The sequence below is a fragment of the Chionomys nivalis genome, chromosome 13, assembly GCF_950005125.1.
Source record: "Chionomys nivalis chromosome 13, mChiNiv1.1, whole genome shotgun sequence".
NCBI lineage: Eukaryota > Metazoa > Chordata > Mammalia > Rodentia > Cricetidae > Chionomys > Chionomys nivalis.
In genome coordinates this window covers 3,420,369-3,436,536 of record NC_080098.1, presented here as the reverse complement: position 1 = coordinate 3,436,536, position 16,168 = coordinate 3,420,369, and positions in this window count along the sequence as shown.

Below are 16,168 nucleotides of genomic sequence, written 5' to 3'. Positions count from 1 at the left end.
AAAAGGTAAAAAAGGGACACAGCCAAGACTGTTAAATAGACAAGCTTGTCTCAGAAAAAAAAAAGAAGATAAAAAGAGATGTAACATATCCCTATTACCTGCTCTGAAGAATTTTTCACAGATACTGCCACGGCATAACCACATGGGAATAAGGTGGCCTGCATTAATTAAAAGAGTTTCTAATAGTAAAGTATATTACAGTTGCTTATGACTTAAAATGTCATTATAAAATATCTAGCAAATTAAATTCAACTTGATTACATTATCATTTCTTCCCACTACATTCCTTAGGATGAATTTTAATTTATTAACGCCATGTATCACTAAGCTAAAATCCTGATACAATTATCTCACTTGATCCTGAGTGGCATTCAGAAGTAGACATAGAAAGCAAGCTTGTCAGGTTTTTGTGTGTCTATGACTACCAGCCTGATGACTGTAGACTTCAACTTTTTAAAATTTGTACAAAAAAAAATGTTTCAATGAGTTCTTTGATGAGGAATGATTTTAGAAGGACTAGTATGTGAAAACTTGCTTTATTTAAGCACCCGTAGAACATTAATCCTTTCTCACTTCAGTCTTCTATAAAAAGAATTCAGGAGTAGTTAATGCATAAGCAATAGCTATTACAATAGTCTTACTAATTGACCTTGTAATGACAAAATATGGGAGATCTTGGTCAAACAGAGATAATACTTCCAATTCAAATGTCTTAGCTAAAGTGATTTTGAATTTCTTCTGTAGACTCTTCTCAAACTCACAGAGATCCCCCTGCCTCTGCCTCTTGAGTACTGGGAGTAAAGGAATGTACCACCACTGACCAGCAAATTTTGTACTTCTTAAGGCATCTTGAAACTAAGATGAGTGTTGAAATGAATTTTGAGAACTTAGGTCCTGATAAAACTGTACAAGAATACTTTTTATTTGCCTTTATTTTTTTAAAAAAGATCTTTATTATTTTTATTTTATGTATAAAGTGTTTTGCCTACATGTATGTCTGTATACCACACGTGTGTCTGGTGCCCACGAAGGCCAGAAGAGGGCATCAGACCTCCTGAAATTAGAGTTATAGTTATGGGTCCTGGGGATTTAACCCATTTCTTTGGAAGAGCAGGCAGTGCTCTTACCCATGGAGCCATTTCACCAGGCCCAGGGATATTTTACAAAACAAAACAACAATAAAAGATACTATGGAAAACAACTGGGCACTGCTGCAAAAGTACTTGATTGTCTCAAATACAGATGAGGAGACACACTGATGGCTAGGAAAGACTGAAACTCAAAAGGGCTGCTAGGGACAAAACTACAATTCTAGCCAGAGGCACAACAGCTGCAAGATTTAGAAATCTAAGCTTTTGCCCTAGGACTTCCCACCACTGTCTGGGAACTGGCATAGCCTTCTTGCTTAAGAGTACTCGCAAGAGGCTTTCTGACGTCACGCAGGCGGAGACTTTAAAATCCAAATGGCTCCTGGTTGGCATTGGTGGGTGTCTTCCTAAGCAGTTGTGCATTTTACTGGAAGTGGGCGCTGGGGGTCAAGAACCAGAGAGAAAGGTAACTGCTGGTATGGGGTTAACTCTGTTCCTGCTAAGAAACTCTGTGGCATCAGAGACCTGGGGCGGCATCTGCCAGGTTCTGGGTTCAGGGATCAGTAAGTTTGTGTGGGCAGCGCCTGGAGAGGGAAAAGAGGATGCTGATTGCTGACCAAGGTGTTCCGCAGGGAGGGGGAGAAGGGGAGGACTGCCTGGGAGGGACAGGTTAAAACACTGCGTTCCTGTGGTAATGCAGCATCCGAAAAGCCATGTAAGAAGAAAAAGTCTGGGAAACTGAAGGCTTGAGAATAAGACCTAAGTGGAATGTAAGCAGTCGAACAAGGAGTGATGTGACTCAGTGCACAGCCTATTGTGCTAAAGTCCCCAGCTCAAACAAACAATAAAGTGGGTGTTATTATTTGGTGTTAGTATTTGGGAATCTGCATTGGCCTGCCTGTCCTTAGGGTCCTGACAGGAAACCTCCTCACCTGTAGCCACTAAGAGCACTTCACCTGTAGCCACTTCTGGGCACATTTGCTATGGTTCCTTGTAACAGGTGGACCTACCCCTAACCTCCCCCTTCTCCTGGCGCTACCTCCCTCTCTCTCCCGCACTCTTTACCCCATGGGACTAGTCTGCTCCCCTCTCTGCCTTCTCTGTCCCTTCTCTCTCATCTTCCAATAAGCCTCCTGTATAAGCCTTATCGCATAGAGTGACTTCTCTTCACTACATATATATATATATATATATATATATATATATATATATATATATATATAATTTTATCAACAGTGAGTTCTGTCTTATCCTAGAAAGAAGCCAGGGCAGGACCAGAAAAAGCTGAGTGGCTAGCATCTAGTGCTGCAGAGACGAAGACAGGGTCTGACATAGGTATGCTTATGATACTAAAATATTTTGAGAATGGAAGCAGCCTCTACATTATGTTATGGAACGGATTGCTTGTCTTTACTGAAAGGGAGATTAGAACCAGAAAGACAATAGTGGGTATTAAACTATGGGGTTAAACATAAAGCAAGAAAAGTAGATATTAGGAAAAGAGAATGAATCCTGATTTTGAAGCCAAAGGAAACATTTTGAGGAGAGTTAAGGAGCCTGAGATTTCTTGTCAAGCAGTCTGTGAGTTACCATTGAAATAGACATAAGAGATACCAGTGATGTATTCGGGATAACACATTGAAATTTTGCGATCATGGATTGCCGTGTGATGCAGGAATCATATATGTTCATTTTTGCATTGTCTTGCTCGAGTGTATTGAATACTTGAAGTTGCATAGGTGTTATCTTTAGTGAGGACTTAAGTATACATGACAAACAAATACAGCACACAGGGAAAATACTATCGTAAAGGAATAAACTTAGTTACTCTTCTACTTCAGAATAAAAGTGACAATTATTGCTTAATGATCCACTTGCATCTGGAACATTTTTCTGATATTGAAATCATGAATTAGGTTCTGAGCATGAAGCGCAGTTCCATTTCCACCGGTGGTGCTGGCTGCCTCTCCACACAGGAATTAAGATCTCAGGACCTCGACGAACCAGACCTTTATACCCGTCAAGCGTAAGTGCCTCCAACTATGGATCTCAGCTGCATGCTGCCATGTTCTGTAGCTAGTTCTCAGAAACTGTAGAATCAGATGGTGAAAGTGGGTCTTCTCTAGTTCCACACTTGAGTCGCTCACTCTCCAAAGGTTAGTAATTCCTTCAGAGAGCTATGGTTTTACTGTCTAAGTCTGGCAGTATTAATTATATTAGCAATTAAACTAAGAAAATGTCAATATAAACTCAATTTAAAATAACAATCTTATTATAAGGTTTCAAAACTAAAATGGTTTTATTTATTTATTTGCTTCTTTGTTTGTTTTGGTTTGTTTTGGAGACAAGATTTCTCGATGCAGCCCTAGTCTTCCTGGCATTCACTCTGTAGACCAGGTTAGCATCGAACTTTGGGATATACCTTTCTCTGCTTCCAAAGTGCTCAGATTAAAGGTGCGTGCCACCACCACCTACAATGCTTTTAATTTAAAAAAAAAATCTGGGTAAGCAAGATGACTCAGCAGGTAAAGGCACTTATGAACAAACCCAAACACCTGCTTTCAATCCCCAGACCCACATGGTAGAAGAGAACCTGCTGCATCAGCAGCTACTGACCACCAGCTGCTCGCTCTCTTTCTGTCTCTCTCTCTCTCTCTCTCTCTCACACACACACACACACACACACAATAATAAATGTAATAAAGTTAAAATATTTCCAATGCAAAACAATTTCATTGGGCAGCAAAACATGGTCTCCCCTTTTAACGTCAGATCCCTTTAATATCTGACTAATGAAAGACAGTTAGAATCTATTCTGCTGCTGCATTCAGACTGTCCTAGCAGCCAGTCTCTAGGTAGCAATGTATGCATGAAAGGATGAGCATGAGAAGAACAAACAACATCTTAGTTTTGATGTAGTGATACCTAGATATACATACCTTGGAGAACATGTCTAGTCTAGATCAGCAGTTGTCTGGATTGGAGGTGGGGAAGTTTGATACAGATTGACAGGAAACAGTCTGTTATTTGTATGACCTGGGGTATGACCTCACCTTTTTGTACTTTGAATCCCTTGTGTATAAGATTGGGGATAGGTTGAGCGGTGGTGCACGTATTTAATTAAACGGAGGCAGTCTAATCTCTGGGTTTGAGGCCAGCCTGGTCTACAGACAAATTCCAAGACAACCAGAGCTACACAGAAAAACCTGTCTTCCAAAAAAAGAAAGAAAAAGAGTGGAGATACTGGGAGATTGCTCAGTGGTTTAGAGTCGTTCCTATTCTACCACAGGACCCAAATTCAGTTCCCAGTACCCACATTGGGCAGGTCACAAGCGCCTGTGACTCCAGCTCAAGGAGATCTGGTGCCCCTTTTGTGACCTCCATAGGCACTCTCGTGCATGTGTGGTTATGCCTATACAAACAAAATATACATAGAATATAAAATAGAACTTTTCACTTTTTTAATGGAGATAATGGCAGACTCTCCTTTACAAGTTGTTCTGAATATTTATTGAGTGTTTATATAGGTCAACTGCTCTTAAGTTCTTCATGCATATTAACTCTTGATACTCGGTGACAACTTTCCCTTAAGGCACAATGGCAAACAAGGGAGTACAAAAAAGGGAGCAGTTATAGGGGCATAAATAGAGACGAAAGTGTTTAGGTTATTGAACAGGCCTTTAGACTACTTGGTACAGAAGATCTATGGGCCTGAAACACACCTTTAAGGATAATATATGTGTTGATAATGTCATGCACAAGGAAATTTGGTTTGTTATTTGTGGTGCTGAGGATTGAGCACAAGCTGAACAAAACACTGAGATACATCCCTGTCACAGAAGTACATTTCATTCCCCCCATATTTTATACCTAAACTGCTGTAACTTCATGGTATGCTCTCCTGCTTTAAGGAATGCATTGTCTTTAGTTATTTAAAGCTTAAAGACTAATGTTTGATGCTGTTGTTACGATGTGTGTGTGTGTGTGTTTGCGTGTGTGATGGATAGCCTTGAAATAATGCAGACTTGAACACAGAAGGAAATGTTTTTGATTGCCTTCTTAATATGCAACTTGGTATGTTTTCTTTTTTTTCTTTTTTTTTTTTTTTAGGAAGAAATAGTATATTAACAATAGATGAGAACAGGGTAGTTTAACATTGCTTCAAATATATTAAACAAACCCATTACTGGTCATACCTGTCCTGTTGTTGTTGTTTTTTTTTTTTTTTTTTTTTTTTTACTTATTTATGTATTTTTATTCTTTTTTAATTAAAATTTCCACCTGCTCCCCATTTCCCATTTCCCTCCCCTCCTCCCAAATATTGCCCTCCCCCCACTTCCCTCCCCCTATCCCCACTCCTCTTCTCCTCCCCCCACTCCATTCCCCCTCCCTCTCGATACTGAAGAGCAGTCCAAATTCCCTGCCCTGCGGGAAGACCAAGGTCCTTCTATCTACGTCCAGAAAGGTGAGCGTCCAAACAGGCTAAGCTCCCACAAAGCCAGTTCATGTATTAGGATCGAAACCTAGTGCCATTGTCCTTGGCTTCTCATCAGTCTTCATTGACCGCCATGCTCAGAGAGTCCGGAATCAACCCATGCTTATTCAGTCCCAGACCAGCTGGCCTTGGTGGGCTCCCAATAAATCAGTTCCACTGTCACAGTGGGTGGGTGCATCCCTCGTGGTCCTGATTTTTTGCTCATGTTCTCCCTCCTTCTGCTCCTCATTTGGACCTTAAGAGCTCAGACCGTTGCTCCAAATTGAGACTCTGTCTCTACCTCGATCCATCGCCAGATGAAGGTTCTAAGGTGATATGCAAGATATTCATCAGTATAGGATAGGGTCATTTCAGGTTCCCTCTCCTTAGTTGCCCAAGGTACCAGCTGAGGACATATTCCTGGACACCTGCGAACCCCTCAAGAGTCAAGTCTCTTGCCAACCCTAAGATGGCTCCCTTAGATAGGATATATACTTCGCTGCTCCCGTATCCATCCTTCCTATATCCCAACCATCCCAATCCTCCGAGCTCCATAAAGGATACAAGACCTATCCATGATAAAGTATTTATTCAGAAAAATATCCAACATCTATATAAGTATTAAATTGTCTGATTTGAGTGATTTTGCAGTGTGGTTTAAATTCTGGTTTGTCTGAGACAGGGTTTCTCTGTCTAGCTCTGGCTGTCAGTGGAACTCATTCTGTAGACCAGGCTGGCCCTGAACTCACAGACATCTGCCTGCCTCTGGCTCAGGAGTGCTGGGATTTGCTGGGATTAAAGGTGTGAGCCACTAGCACCCAGTTTTATTGTTTTTTTAAAAGCAATGTATAAGTAAAACCCACAGTTTTACAAAAATAGCTATTCAAGTAATCCACACAAAGTTGTTTTCACCGTTAACAATTTCTATGGCATTTGACATGGGCTACAAACATGGCCCTGTGGTAAAGTACTTTCTTAGCATGTGGCTTCAGACCTGGGCTCAATTCCCAGTACCATCAAAAAGAATAAAACAAAACAAAACAACTACTTTTTACTAGGAAGACCCTTTTCCCTTCCTCAATAAAAGAGAGGTCAGGAGTGTGCCTTGTATCAGCAATTCCAGCACTTTGTTATCAGACACTGGGGGGATTGCAAGTTCCAGGTCAGGCAGGGTCACATAGTAAGACCCTATCTAAAATACATAACAGCCAGGAAATCTTAAAATGAAAAATGGTCTATGTTTAGTAATAGTGCAAGTTAGTTTGAGTCATGAAAAATTTAAACAAAAATCAGTCTATAAGAAAATGTTGATGAGGGTCTGAAGAGGTGGCTCAGCATCTAAGAACACTGCTTACTCTTCCAGAGGTGCTGAGTTCAGTTCCCAGTAACCACATACTGGCTCACAACTGTCTATAGTGTGATCCCATGTCCTCGTCTGACAAAGTTGGACGTGCAGGTAGAGTACTCATATAAATAAAAATAAGTTTTTAAAGAAAAAAAGGAAGGAAGGAAGAAAGGAAGGAAAAGAAATGAAGGAAGAAAAAGTTGATGAAGCCCGGTGGTGGTAGTGGTGGGAGCACATGCCTTTAATCCCAGCACTCAGGAGCCAGAGGCAGGAAGAGCTCTATGCGTTAGAGGCCAGCCTGGGCTACAGAGTGAGCTCCAAGACAGCCAAGCCTACACAAAGAAACCCTGTCCCATAAAACCAAAAGAGTTGATGATCTAAATATTTGTGCAGTAGGACATACCTATAATCCCAGATTTGGAAAGCAGGAGAATCCATTGTTCTGGGCTATGTAAACTCATGACTCAAAAAAAAAAGAAGAATAAAAGAAAAGAAAAACTATATGTATGTAGGACTGGAGGGTTTTTTTCTGTGATTAAGAAAACTGTTTGCTCTTGCAGAGGACCTGAATTCAATTTCTGGCACTCACACAGAAACTCAAACCATCTGTAACTGCAGTTCTTCTCATCTAGGAGCACACAACACACATGCTTACATGCAGTGAAGATGTTTATATGCATAAATATACATGTACATAATAATTGACGAGAGGCTGAAGAGGTAGCTCAGCAGTTAAGAGCACTTGTTCTTCCAAAGGGCCTGTGTTCATTGCCAGCACCTGCTTGGTCAATCACAACCCTCAGTAACTCCAGTCCCCTGGATCTGATGCCCTCTTCTGGCCTACTTGAACATTGTGTGCACAAAGTTTACAAAACACCTAGACACATAATTTATTTTAAAAATAATTGAGCAAGACATGGTGGTGCATGCCAGTAATCCCAGCACTCTGGAAGCTGAGAGGAGAATCTTGAGTTCAAGGTTAGCCTGAGCTACATAACAAGTCCAAGGTTACCCTGGTATGTATAGCAAAAACCTTTCTAAATTTTAGAAAATAGATATTAAGAGGGATTACAGCATAAACAATAAAATATCAAAATGGAAAAGTCAAAATAACCAGAAAAAAATCAAATATTAACTCTCACAAAATGATTTATTAACAAATTATTTTACAGATGAATGCTTTCAAATAATTAAAGGTCAGATGGTTTTTAAACATGAGAGTTGTCATAGAACATAAACACAATTATCAAGAGGCTACTATATGCGTGTACAACAACTTATAGGCATCATAATAAAATCAAACCAATCACCGACAGACATAATATACAAAGCTCAATAATTGCTATCAAAATGTATTTGGCAAATAGGCAATTATTATTTAAGATAAGGTCTTGCTCAGATTAGGTGAGTCTCTAGCCAGAATCTTTGGGCCTTCCTTAGTCCTCTAAATGCTGGAATTAGATGCATGCATGGCAACAACTGGCTCAGCAAATGCTTTACGCATGACCATATGCCTGGTACTGTAATAGATGTCTGAACTAATATAGCACAACACCTGCCCCATGGACTCCATTTCAAGTGGGACGATGGCTACAGGAACAAGTATTTCCCATTACAAGATTATTAAGTTAGCTACAAAGTAGTAGATTTCATAATGGCATTTTTACACATGTTTTCTTCTTCCACACCCTGCCCTCTGGCCTTTGCCTTGCCCTCCCCTCTGTCCCATTCTTGCTGTTTTTCCATTGCCCACAACAACCTAATTTCTGCTCTCCCAGTACAATATTGCATTATCTTCTGTCAGTGTTCCTGTACCCTAATCCTTCAGGTCTCTTTTTCCCTCTCACAGTTCTCTAGTTTCATGAGTCATCCACACATGGACACCGACCCACTCACACATAGAAACTTCAATCAAGGCTGCACACATGAGAGAAAACATAGTGCTTATCTGAATGCAGTTTATTTCAGCTAACATTCTGAATTGAAATTTCACCCATTTTCCTACAAATGTCAGTTTTTTACTTTTAAATCTGTGTGTGTGTGTGTGTGTGTGTGTGTGTGTGTGTGTGACCACAGAGATGAGAGATGTCAGACCCTCCTGGGGCTTGTGTTACAGGTGGTTGTGAACTGCCTGGTTTGAGTGTTGGGAATCAAATGCTGGTCCTCTGGAAGAACAAGAAGTGCTCTTTATCACTGAGGCATATAGGCAGATCATGTGATAGTTTTGGTTGTCATCCTCAAAGATTTGTTTATCTTTTATTTTTATGTGTGTGAATATTTTTCCTGCAAAATATGTGTACATCCGTTGTGACTGTGGAGGCCAGAAAGGGATTCCCTGGAACTGGAGTTATAGATGGTTCTGAGCCACCAAGTGGGTGCTGGGAACCAAACCCAGTTCCTCTGTAAGAGCAGCCGGTGCTTTTCCCTGAGACATCTGTAACACCACTTTCTCATTTTTGACAAACCTACTTACTGATTTCCTCAGTAGCTGCAATTTATGCTCACTAGCAGTGAGTAAAGTTTCCTCTTTCCTCAAATTCCTGCCAGCATCTGTTGTTCTGTTTTCTTGATGAAAGTCATTCTGAGCTAGTAAGGTGACAGTATAAATCATTTTAATTTCACCTTTCCCTGATGGCTTCACCTTTCCCTGTCCATTGGTGAGAGAGGAGTATTAAAGTCTCCTACTATTAATGTGTGCGGTTTGATGGCTGCCTTGAGTTTTAACAATGTTTCTTTTATGTACGTGGGTGCTTTTATATTAGGGGCGTAGATATTCAGGATTGAGATTTCATCCTGATGAATTGTTCCTGTTATGAGTAGAAAATGTCCCTCTCCATCTCTCCTGATTGATTTAAGTTTGAAGTCAACTTTGTTAGAAATTAGTATGGCCACACCTGCTTGTTTCCTAGGTCCATTTACTTGATAAGCCTTATCCCAGGCCTTTACTCTGAGTAGGTGCCTGTCTTTGTGGTTGAGGTGTGTTTCTTGTAAACAGCAGAATGTTGGATCCTGTTTTCATATCCAATCTCTTAGTCTGTGCCTTTTTATAGGTGAGTTGAGTCCATTGACATTAAGTGATATTAATGACCAGTGGTTGTTAACTCCGGTCATTTTTTTAGTAGTAGATTTTGTGTGTTTCCCTTCTTTGAGATGTGCTGGTAAAGGATCTCTAGATGTCTGAGTTACTGTGGTCATTGTTGGACTCCTTGATTAGTGATTTTCCTTCTATTACTTTCTGTAAGGCTGAATTTGTGGCTACGTATTGTTTAAATTTGTTTTTATACTGGAAAATTTGTTTTCTCCATTTATTGTGAATGAAAGCTTGGCTGGGTATAGTAGTCTGGGCTTGCATCCATGGTCTCTTCGTTTCTGCAGTACATCTATCCTGGACCTTCTGGCTTTCTTGGTTTCCATAGAGAAGTCAGGTGTATGTCTGATAGGTTTACCTTTATAAGTAACTTGGCCTTTTTCCTTTGCTGCTCTTAGTATTCTTTCTTTATTCTGTATGCTTTGTGTTTTGATTATTATATGGCAAGAGGATGTTTTTTTTTGATCCAGCCTATTCGGTGTTCTCTATGCTTCTTGAACCTTCATAGGTATATCTTTCTTTAGGTTGGGAAAGTTTTCTTCTATAATTTTATTAAATATATTTTCTGGACCATTGAGCTGTGCTTCTTCTCCTTCTTCTATTCCTATTATTCTTAGGTTTGGTCTTTTTATTGTGTCCCATATTTCCTGAATGTTTTGTGATGAGAATTTGTTGGCCTTGCTGTTTTCTTTGATCAGCGTGTTTATTTTCTCTATGGTATCTTCAGAATCTGAGATTCTTTCTTCTATCTCTTGTATTCTGTTGGTTATGCTTGCTTCTTTAGTCTCTATTCGTTTACCTAGATTTTCCCTGTCCAGCTGGCCTTCTGTTTGTGTTTTCTTCTTTGCCTCCATTTCAGTTTTTAAGTCTTGAACTGTTTCCATTATCTGTTTGATTGTTTTTCCTTGGTTTCCTAGGGTATCATTCACTGATTTACTCAATTCTTCAAACTTTCTGTTATACTTCTCATCCATTTCTATAAGGGCATTTTTTACATGTTGTTTAAGGGCGTCAATCACTTTCATAAAGTCAATTTTATCTACTTCTTCATGATTAAGGTGTTCATGTCCTCGTGTTGGGAGGTCGCTGGGTTCTGGTGGTTTCATATAGTTTTTCAGATTGTTGGGTGAATTCTTGCATTGGCGCCTGCCCATCTCTTTCTCCGAATGCTCCCCTATGGATCTTCTTTTAACGGATCAGGTCTCCTTGCCTACTGATGTACTTTCCCAGTGATGGCACCCTGCAGTGATAGCTCTCCTGGTGCTCCAGTGATGTCTCTCCTGGTATCAATATCAGATCTCCGTGCCCAAAGACGGCTCTCCTGGTACCCATATTAGCTCTCCCACTGATGGCTCTCCTGGTGCCTAGATCAGATCTCCGTGCAGGTTGGGCAGTTTGTAAACAAAGGCCTTACCTTGCTTGGTGCGGGCAGGCTGGAGAAACAAAGGAAGTCTCGCCTGCCTACTTGCCCTGAGGATTTGCCTCCAGCGCCAGACAGACTGAGCTGGATGGTGTTATGTGCCCAAAGAGGAAAGGGGGCAGAAGGAAGAAGGGTTCTGGATGCAAGCTGGGTGGGACAAGAAGAGAGAGGCAGTATGCAGGGTGTAGAGCCCCTGCAGGGAGCCCAGGGAGTATAGGGTGGGGGATGAGGAACTTCAGAGTTCCCTGTCCAGGGCTGCTTCCCCCGCTGCCGGTCCGGTCGCAAACTCACCCTGCTGCTGTCTCTCCTGGTGCCTAGATCAGATCTCCGTGCAGGTTGGGTAGTTTGTAAACAAAGGCCTTACCTTGCTTGGTGCGGGCAGGCTGGAGAAACAAAGGAAGTCTTGCCTGCCTACTTGCCCTTAGGATTTGCCCCCAGCGCCAGACAGACTGAGCTGGATGGTGTTATGTGCCCAAAGAGGAAAGGGGGCAGAAGGAAGAAGGGTTCTGGATGCAAGCTGGGTGGGACAAGAAGAGAGAGGCAGTATGCAGGGTGTAGAGCCCCTGCAGGGAGCCCAGGGAGTATAGGGTGGGGGATGAGGAACTTCAGAGTTTCCTGTCCAGGGCTGCTTCCGCCGCCGCCGGTCAGGTCACAAACTCACCCTGCTGCTGTCTCTCCTGGTGCCTAGATCAGATCTCCTTGCAGGTTGGGTAGTTTGTAAACAAAGGCCTTACCTTGCTTGGTGCGGGCAGGCTGGAGAAACAAAGGAAGTCTTGCCTGCCTACTTGCCCTGAGGATTTGCCCCCAGCGCCAGACAGATTGAGCTGGATGGTGTTATGTGCCCAAAGAGGAAAGGGGGCAGAAGGAAGAAGGGTTCTGGATGCAAGCTGGGTGGGACAAGAAGAGAGAGGCAGTATGCAGGGTGTAGAGCCCCTGCGGGGAGCCCAGGGAGTATAGGGTGGGGGATGAGGAACTTCAGAGTTCCCTGTCCAGGGCAAGGATTACCTTTATAACAAGACCATGCCTTCAAGCTCCCATGTTTTTGGAGTAGATTCATTCATAGGGCTCTCACCTGCCTGAAGTCTCATGTCTTTGTATCATTAGTATCTGACTCTGGGGACTAAGTTACCAACATGAATTCTGCAGAATAAACATTCAAATTGTCCTAGTCCATTATAACAGAAGTTTAGGTGATAGAACGTAAAGCACAAACCATGAGGAACATAATGTACAGCCTGGTATGGCCTTTAATCCCAGAATTCCAAAGGCCAAGGCAAATAGATCCTCTGAATTCAATGCTACCCTGATCTACATGATCAATACCAGGCCAGCCAAAGCTACTCAGTCCTGGTCTCAAGAAAACATAAAGTGCAGCCTGGGTACCATTGTTTATAGTTGCAAAACCATAGCAGTAAGGTCTGATGAAAACGATGAGATTGTCTTATTTTGATTTCCTGATACTTGAATAAAACACAGAATAAAACTAATGAAGGGGGCTGGAGAGATGGCTAAGAGCACTGTCTGCTCTTCCAGAGGACCCCAGTTCAATTACCAGCAACTACATGGTGGCTCACAACCAGCACATTGTATGCATAGGAGATAAATAAATCTTTCAAAAAAAAAAAAGACACTAACAGAGGGAAGAGTTTATTACATTAATCATCAAGGGAATTAAGGGCAGAAACTCAAGCAGGAGCAGAGGTGGGAACTATGAAGCCAAGCTGTTTACTGACTCGTTCTCCATAGTTTGCTCAGCTTGCTTTCTACTACAGTCCAGTATTACCTACTTGGGTGGCACTGCCCACAGAGGACTAGCCCTCTCCCATCAGTCATGAGTTAAAGGAGTGCTTCATAGATATGCCCATGGGCCAGCCTAATGGAGACTTTTCCTTTATTGAGGTTCCATCTTTCCAGATGACTCTAGTTTGTATCTGGTTGACAAAGCTAACCAGCAGAGAGATGAAGTTTAAAAGTATTATAAAGAAAGACAAGCACAGATCAGATGTGGTGCTGCACATGTGTGATCCCAACACTTCAGGAAACTGAGGAAGGAAAGCTGTTTGTTTGGAGACACAGGGACGAAAGGAGATTTAGTGACAGATAATGACTAATGTACTTATAGAAGTACATTGAATGTAGGAAAATGAAAAGGTTTTTGAGGAGAATCCTATACTCAGCTGTTAAACACTGTGCAAAGTAATTTGTGTAATGTGAACGAATACACAAAAATTAATGATGAATAAGATCTTCAGAGTAGACTCAAATATCTTCAAACAGGTATGCATGCAGTGTAGCTTTAAAATACACTTTTACTGTAGCCTTTATGCTTGCTAACACGGTTGCTCGTTATCTTCCTGTTTCTCATAGGTATCTCTTTGCACTATCCAAGAGCTCCCTCTATGCAGTGGAAGCCCCTCATACCTGGCCTAACATCCTGGCAGCCTTGGTATGGCTGATAGACTGCATCAAGGTATTTGATTGATAGTTTAAATCTTACCTTTAAACGTTTAGTTTTTGTTTTGTTTTGTTTTTCCTCACAATGAATTTCTATTCTCTCCCTATCTGACTTTTGCAACTTGTCTCCAAACCTGCTTCTGCTTTCAAAGCACGTCTGATTTGAAGTTCTTCAAACTGTTAATGTAAGAACGGTGAGCAGGGAGAAGCTCTGCTTGACAAATTGTTTTCCTGTGGTGTTAGAGTTTAGACAAAAATGAACCCATCGTTTTTCTTTGAGAAATTCATTTTGTCATTTTTCAAAAATAGAATCAGTGTTAATCACAAAAAATAGGGAAATATAGAATGAATATTTTCCCAACTTACAGATAACTTTTAAGTCATTTTCTTTGGATATAGCTTTCTTTCTTTCTTTCTTTCTTTCTTTCTTTCTTTCTTTCTTTCTTTCTTTCCTTCCTTCTTTCTTTCTTTGGTATTAGGTGTTGAACCATGGGTCGCTCTACCATTGAGGTGCACTTCAGCCCTGGATATTGGTTTCAAAGTCCTGTTTACTCTAAAACTGTGTACAGTCATGTTTTACTTGCTGATGTTCTGTCACTGATGGATGGCATGGTGGTCCCATAAGATTATTACAGATATGAACTAATTTCTGTCACTTAGTGATGGAGCCATTGCAAAATTGCTCATCTCTGGTGATGCTGATATAAACCTGTGCTGCAGCCATATAAGAGTATAACACATAAGTTAATGTTGCCTGACATGTTTACCCTACTTATTTTATAGAGTGTATGACATTTTTTTAAACAAATGTTTTTTTTTTATTGTAAAACAGTGCCATGTAAATCTGTAGCAGCCTCTTTTTTCTACATATTAACAAGTTTTCCTCCAAGGAAACTTATAGCAATTAAAAATACTCAGCCTCCAGATGTGATAGCACACTTTTTTGAGTCCTAGCACTTGGGGCAGCGGCAGGCAGATCTCTGAGTACAGGGACAGCCTGGTCTATGCAGAGACAGCCCTTCTCTACACAGCCATGGGTGAGCATTGTGTGCCTATGGAGAGGCATTACTGTTTCAGACTCTACCTATGTGGAAACTTTAAAGCTGTTTGTTTTCTCAGTTTTATATCCCGCTACGTGATTTTGCTATTAATTTGAAACTTTTCTTTTTTGGTTGGTTGGTTGGTTTTTTCTGTGAGTGAATCTCACCAAGTTGCCTAGTCTGTACTCTGGGGTCAAAGGTCAAATAATCTTCCCACTGCAATCTGGTAAATAGCTGGAACTACAGGTATGTGCCACTGCATCCAGCTTTTAATCCAGCATTTTATTTGAACCTTTTTGTATGAAATTCTTTCTGTCTCAAACTGAGCCAATGATTTGGGAAGGAATATTGTTGGGTTTGGTTTGGTTTTGTTGTCAGGTTGCTGTGCCTTTGAGAAAAGAATGGCTGGGATATGGTGAGTGGGCGTTTTGGTACATCATTTTGGAATAGAAACTGTATTTCACTGGTAGTCTTAACTGGGATCACCAGTCCTTGGCATTATATCCAGGTTTGGTTTTTGTTGTTGTTTTTTGTTGTTGTTGTTTTTGTTGTTGTTGGTTTTTGGAGTGGACTTCGTATTCCCTAGATTTATGGTCACCCATGTTAGTGTTAGAGCCTCTTTTATTCTGTGTAGGCACTCTTCAGCTGAACCGCACTTCCCAGTCCTGATGATGCCTTTGAAGGCTTTAACTTGTTATTTCTGTGTGTGTGAGCGATGTGTAAACATACTTATCCTGTGGCACACATGTGAAAGTCATAGCATAATATTTTGGAGTTGGTTACTGAGTCTGGTCTGTTGTTCATGTTTTTAATAACTGACAACATGAAAAAAAGAATATTGCTATTTTTTATATTTTTATTTTTTTTAAAGTTGAACTTCAAAGTTTCACACAAGAGTAATTGCCTGGGCTGGAGAGATGGCACAGAGGATAAAAGCATTGACTGCTTTTTCAGAGGTCCTGAGTTCAATTTCAGCAACCCCATGGTGGCTCAAAACCATTATAAGATCTGATGCCCTCTTCTGACATGCAGACAGAACACTGTATACATAGCAAATAAATCTTTTTTTTTTTTTTTGGCTGTTGAAGTCACAAGGGCCCAGTCTTTAATGAGAGGCAAGGGGAGGGAAGGAGAGGGAAGGAAACTGGTGCACTCTGGGGTGATCCAGGCATCTTCCTGCAACCTCCTGCAAGGGATCTCGGGGTCCAGGGATGTCCTGTTTCAGGTCTCGAGCTTGAAGCCTCTCTGGGCATGGCCCA